The sequence below is a fragment of the Myotis myotis genome, unplaced genomic scaffold (genome assembly GCF_014108235.1).
Source record: "Myotis myotis isolate mMyoMyo1 unplaced genomic scaffold, mMyoMyo1.p scaffold_m19_p_2, whole genome shotgun sequence".
Lineage (NCBI taxonomy): Eukaryota > Metazoa > Chordata > Mammalia > Chiroptera > Vespertilionidae > Myotis > Myotis myotis.
This window is the reverse complement of record NW_023416324.1, coordinates 216,187,299-216,193,603: the sequence shown is the minus strand read 5'-3', so window position 1 is coordinate 216,193,603 and position 6,305 is coordinate 216,187,299. Positions and strand designations below refer to the sequence as shown.

General features: G+C 60.2%; 1 pseudogene; it reads left to right on the top strand.

Annotated features, from left to right (window-relative positions):
• The first annotated feature begins 533 nt into the window (after positions 1-533).
• Positions 534-1,029, top strand: LOC118675823 (annotated as a pseudogene).
• Positions 1,030-6,305: the final 5,276 nt, after the last annotated feature.

The window sequence follows — 6,305 nt, the reverse complement described above, 5'->3', positions numbered from 1 at the left end:
CTGACCAGGAATCGAACCCTGACCTCCTGGTTCCTAGGTCGACGCTCAACCACTGAGCCACGCCGGCCGGGCCTGGCAGGGTTTTTAAAAAGAACACTGAGCAGCACCTTTTCCCCAACACGGGATCAAAAGACACCAACACGCTCTAACCGGGTTGTTCAGTGGATAGAGCGTCGGTGCGGACTGAAGGGTCCCAGGTTCGATTCCGGTCAAGGGCATGTACTTTGGTTGCGGGCACATCCCCATCCCCAGTGGGGAGGTGTGCAGGAGGCAGCTGAATCGATGTTTCCCTCTCATCGATGTTTCCAACTCTCTATCCCTCTCCCTTCCTCTCTGTAAAAAATTAATAAAATATATTTTAAAAAAAGAAGACACCAACTTGCATAAAAACGGGCAGGAAAATGGAACGACCTTTTCACTGATGCCGTGCACGGGTTCCTCCACGTGTTCACCTCCTGAAACAGCTAAAAAAGATAGAATTTAGGAGTTCTGTGAGAGCCACTCGCCCTCGCCCTGGAGCTGCAGGTCCCAGCATGGTCGACCAGCCTGGGGCTGTGGCCCAGGAGGACCCATGGATGTCCGCCCAGGCCCTGGACAGGCTGCTAAAGGTGCCGCTTCCACTGCCACGGATTCGCACCCGGCCCTGATGGTTTCCTGCGCTGGAGCTGAGAGACCCATTGGTGTTTTCCCTGGAGGCATGTCTGGCTGACCCCATCTTCGGCAAAAACGGAGCCATGATTCCGGAAATAGAGTGGATGAACCAGGTCCTGCTGACGGTGGAAAAGGTGAACTCCGGGCGCTTAATCGAAATCGCTGTTTTCGGACAGCCCCTAGCAGAGCCCCGGCCAGGAGAACCGTGCCCAAGATAAGAAGATGAAACAACTGGAGAAGTTCTTGAAGGCCCGTGGGTCACCTCCCCCAACCCCCCAGTCTGCCCGTCCCGGTCTCCTGTTGCATGATATTGGCAGGAGCTTTATGAGAACCGACCTGCTCCTGCTCCTGAAGTTCAAAAGAAGCAAGCGTCCTTAAATCTCAGCTTCTTTCTTTCTTTCGCTGGATGGATGGGTGGTTTGGTTATTCTGATGCAGATGTGAGTGCTGTTGTAATAAAATGAATTTCCTTTTCTAAAGAAAAAGAATTTAAAGCCTCAAAAACTTTTATTTGCATAATAGTTGTCACCCGTGTGTGAGAAGATTGTAGGATTGCGGGGTGGGAGGGAGGATGGGGAAAAACCTTGTATTTCTAGTTATGAACAAGGACTTGTAAACGGCGAGCATTTCTGTGATCATAATAGAAACCCGATCGCCCAATGGCTAAATTAGCGATCACGTCCCGGGTCACATGAAAATGCATTCCTTCACACCGACAGAGGGCAAGCGTGGTGACACTTGTCATCGGTCGGGCGTGGCAATGTGTACCTTTTACTCAAACAGCGGAGCCTGTTAAAGTTTCAGGCCACAGGGACGCCAGGGGACACCAACGGACACAGAGCAGGCAGCGACTCAGGAGGCCGTTTCCCCCTGATTCTGTGAAACCCAAAAGGCTTCTTTTTGGTGCGAATTAGACAAATGCTCTGATATGCCCCTTTCCCACGTGAAACGTGTCTGTGGGTTAAATGGTGCCAACAGCTTCCTCCCAGGGCGATGGATCCCTCCAGCACCCACACTGGATGGTCACAGGCGCTTCTGGAAGAGTCCGCCGAGAACTGTGCAGCGAGCAGGAAGCAGGGCCTCCTGCGTCTGAGCCCGAAACCAGCCCCTCCCAAGCCCTCAGGAGACCAGGCGCTGGGCGTGGGCACATCTGAGCAGGCATCTCCCAGCAGCCCACCCCTCTCCACACTCCTGAAATATCTCCATTGTGATGCAAATCTTGATTTTCCCATCAAATTGGCGGGAGGGGAGTGGGGGGACCCGCTTTCTCTGGAAACTGGTGGGAAGTAAGGAAGCCCAAGTCTCCATTTGCTGCTTCCGGCTCCCGGTTAAGCCATAACACAAATGGTGCTCAGCACGGGCACCTTTCGCAGATGCTGGCCGGAAACGCAGCACGCCCACCGCACTTCGGACGGGGTTCAGGTCCCACAGGTGCTGCTGATGCATTTTATTTATTTACTTATTATTTTTTAATCAGTATTTTCAAAAATACATAGTTATTGATTGCAGAGAGAGAGGGAGAGGAAGAGAGAGCATTAGAAACATCAATGATGGGAGGAATCACTGATCGGCTGCCTCCTGCACACCCCCTACTGGGGATCGAGCCCGCAACCCAGGCCTGTGCCCTTGACTGGAATTGAACCCGGGGCCCTTCAGTCCGCAGGCCGACGCTCTATCCACTGAGCCACACCGGCCAGGGCTGCTTATGCATCGTAAATGACTCCACACCGCTTCTTTTTCTAATTTGGGTGCCAATGTGCAAGGCATCTAAGGGTGTGTGAGCTTTTGTCGGCTGTTCCACATCGAATCCATTTGAGAGAGGGTTCGCCCTTCTGGGCTTGGAGCCTTTATTTAAGTCCAGACAAATAAAATAAAGTGAATAAAAAAAGAAGGCCTCGTCCGTGGCATGAAAGTCCCCCACTTCTATTTTATTTGAAAAGCCGAACGTTGGACTGGGGCCCCCCTGGGCCGCTGCAGGGAGCTGAGGGCATCTGGGGCGGGGGTGTGTGCGAGCGCGTGTGCGTCTGCCTGTTGCTGCTCCTTCCGAGATGGAGTTGTGAGCGAGCATTTCTGCCACAACACACACACAGCCGGGGATGAAAAGGGCTGAAACCCACCGGCGAGGCCTCGCCGCCTCCCACCATCATTAGACCGGACTCGCCGTCATTCCAGATTCATTTTCCCCGGACCCAGCCGCCCGGCTAATTCCCGCCCATTCAGCAGGCTTCCATCTTCATCTTTCCTGCGCCGCGGACGAGGCGCGCTGAAAGGCTGCATTTTCTGGGAACATGCACACATTGGGAGCCATGAACCCCGAGCGAAGGGACACAATGCGGACCGCGGCTGAATGGTGCCCCGGCGGCCACACCGCGGCCGGGACACAAAGCCGCCCACGGGAGCCGCGGCGCAGCCGGGCCGCCGGACACACGGCGCGACGGCCCTGTTTTCACTCCCACAAGCGGTGGGAAAGGAGTCACCATCTGATGCCGGGCTGTGCGGGGTGTGCTTCTGGCGGAGGCCTTGTCTGCCGCATTGACACACACACACACAAAGGAAAAAGGAACAGGGGGAGGAGGGGGAGAGAAGAAAGAGCTACGTTTGCTGGTTTTAATGTGCCGTCTGGGGGACCGGCACAGCTGAGAGCTCGGACCAGGGCCACCTGAGAAGCGGGGCCTGGCCACTGTCCCCGGCCGCCCCCTCACCACCCCCCTCCGGCCTCCTTTGATGCCCATGTTACCACCAGGGGACTCTCAGCGTCCACCCTGCCGGCTGGTTAACTGAACCTCTGAGCTTGGGGCTGGCGTTTGCCTGATTTAATAAAGGCTTTTATCCGAGGGCGTGACTGGGAGACAGGGCCGCACCGGAGGCATTTCCTGGGGCTCGGTGGCCCCTGGGCCGGGCACCTGGGGTGGCCGCAGGGGTCACGCAAGGGGACTCCCCAGACGTGGGCTTCTCCTGAGGCGGTGGCTGCAGGCCGGCAGGGGTGTGGGGTGTGCACCTGGGTCCCCACCCCAAACAAGGAGTTCAGGAAGCGACCTGAGGCCCGTGCCCCGCCCCGCGCGGGCAGGGGGGCAAATAGAGGTCCAGGGCGCCTGCGACTGGGCAGCGGGACAAGGAGCGCTGGAAGGGGCTGTGCGGTGGGCGCCTGGATGCAAGTCTCACTGGCGCCTGGGTTTTGCTGGGCACCCGACCCATGGCCACGCCCACCGGCCACACCCACCGGGCCACGCCCACCAGACCACACCCACCCTGACCCTGCCCACCTGGCCACGCCCACCAGCCCCCGCCCCACCTGGCCACGCCCCCACCTCCCCCACGCCCACCAATCCCGTCCCACCCAGTCACAGCCCCCGCATGACCACGCCCACACCGACCACGCCCCACTCGCCACGCCCCACTCGGTCACCCCGCCCGGCCACGCCCCTCCCCGCTCCCGGTGTCGGAAGGGCGGAGACACGGGAGACAGCCGCCCACAGGAGCCTGTGGTGTCGCTGCCCCCGCCCCCAACCCCTTCTCCGGCGGCTGGGCCTCCTTTCATCTGGACCATGTTCTGACCCGCTGCCTTCGCTGGAGCAGACACAGTGCTTACGGAGCAAGCGAGCCAGTGCCCAGCCTCAGGGCCCGTCCCCCACGTGTCCCCGCCCCCTGCCCCCCACCCCTCCCCACCCCTCCCCACTCTATAACCTGCCTCCTCCTGAACCCCTGCCACCTTCCCTCCACCCCACACCTGCACCTCCCCCACCACCCACTCCTCCCGCGCTCCCACCACCGCCTCTCCCCAACCCTATCATCCGCCCCTCCCCACCCTACCACCTTCCCCACCCTCACCCCCACCCACCCCTCTCCCACTCCCACCACCCGCCTCTCCCCACCCTATCACCTGCCCCTCCCCACCCCAACTCCTGCCCCTCCCCACCCTCCCCCTGCCCCATGCCCTGCACCTGTGCAGCCAGGTGACTGCTACTTGGGTCCTGGGGTTGTTGACAAGCTGCTGAGGCCCATGGCCTCCAGGACCCGTCCCGAGGCAGACAAGCACTGCTGAAGGTGCCGAGGAAGGAAGTGGTCCCCCTGGGAGTGGGGGGCGGAGGAGGGGTGGCCAGTGCCAGACCCGTGCTGTCCTTGACCTGCCGGCCTGAAAGCGGCCTCTTCGCAGCCATCGCTGAGCTCTGACCCTGCCCAGAGCAGCGCCAGGGACCGGAGCAGCGTGGCTCTGACTGTCCCGGGAGGGGACAGGGCGCAGCCCCCGGATCCCGGCTGAGGAAGGTGGCTTCCCGCGTGGGGGAGGTGCTCACATCCAAGCAGGGCCCTGGACTGGCCGCTGGAACGGCCGCACTGGCAGCATGGAGCCGTCCACGGACAGCAAACGGACTGCTCTGCAGTGAGCACCGGCCACAGCTGTGGACACGCCGGCTTAGGTGCCGATTACATAACTTGTCACTTGACTGTCAGACAAACAGCCCAGCCTCGTTACATTACCATCATCCAGAAGGCCCCCGAGGCCCACAGGCCGGAGCCAGGCTCGAGGGCGGGGAGGGTGACAGGCAACATCTCACTCCACAAAAGGCCGCAGCTTTGCAGCAAGCCCTGCGCTCAGGGGCTGTCGGGGCGCAGCGTGCTGAGATTTCTCGCTCCATCAGGCGCGTCCCGGCGAAGGGAGCCGTTGATAGTTCACAACCAAACCCTGCGCCAGCCCGGCCGGCGGGGCTCAGGGGCTGAGCGTGGACCTATGAACCAGAGGTCACGGTCCGATTCCCGGTCAGGGCACAGGCCCAGGTTGTGGGCTCGGTCCCCAGTGTGGGACGTGCAGGAGGCAGCTGATCAGTGACTCTCTCTCATCTCTGATGTTTCTCTCTCTCTCCCTGTCCCTTCCTCTCTGAAATCAATAATTTTTTTTAAAGTGCGTGAAGCGCAGATGACTCCCACTGGCCCTGGAAGCAATGCTTGCGTTTGGGGAGGGGCAGGGCTGGGCGGGGGGGGCGAGGGCTCACAGTTCCGGGCTGAGGAAAATCACAGGGGGAGCCTCCTCCCTGGGGCTCGGGCGCAGAGTCCCCGCTTCCTGCAGAGCTGCGTGCGGGGCTATAAATAGCAGAGCCCGGGCCAGGATTACCCCAGGATTAGCCGGCCCTTCAGCCTCAGGCTGGGAGCTGGGATTTTCCTTACACAAATCCCAGTGCTGCTGGTTAAAAGAGGGAAAAAAAAGCCGCCCAACTTTCTCCGACATTTGGACGGGCGTGGGCCGTGGGGAAATGACAGCATTGTCTCCTCGCCCTGCTGCGCCCCCCCCCCCCCCGCCCTGTTCAAACGCTGCTGCCTTGCTTTTTAAGCGATGCTTGCAGAGGCAGAGCTGCTAGGTGACTCTGAAACTACCCAGAAGCCCACTTGCGTTGTTCAGCTTCGTTGCGGTAACACAGACATGTAAAGAATGCAGCCCGTTGTCATGCCAGCACTGCCCACCCCAGAATCTACTGCACAGCACCCCTCACCCAAGGCAGGACGGAGCCGCTCTGCAGGGAGAACGCTCAGTGGATAGAGCGTGGGCCTGTGGACTGAAGGGTCCCGGGTTCGATTCCGGTCAAGGGCACACGCCCAGGTTGCGGGCTCCATCCTCAGTAGGGGGTGTGCAGGAGGCGGCCGACCCATGATTCTCTCTCATCA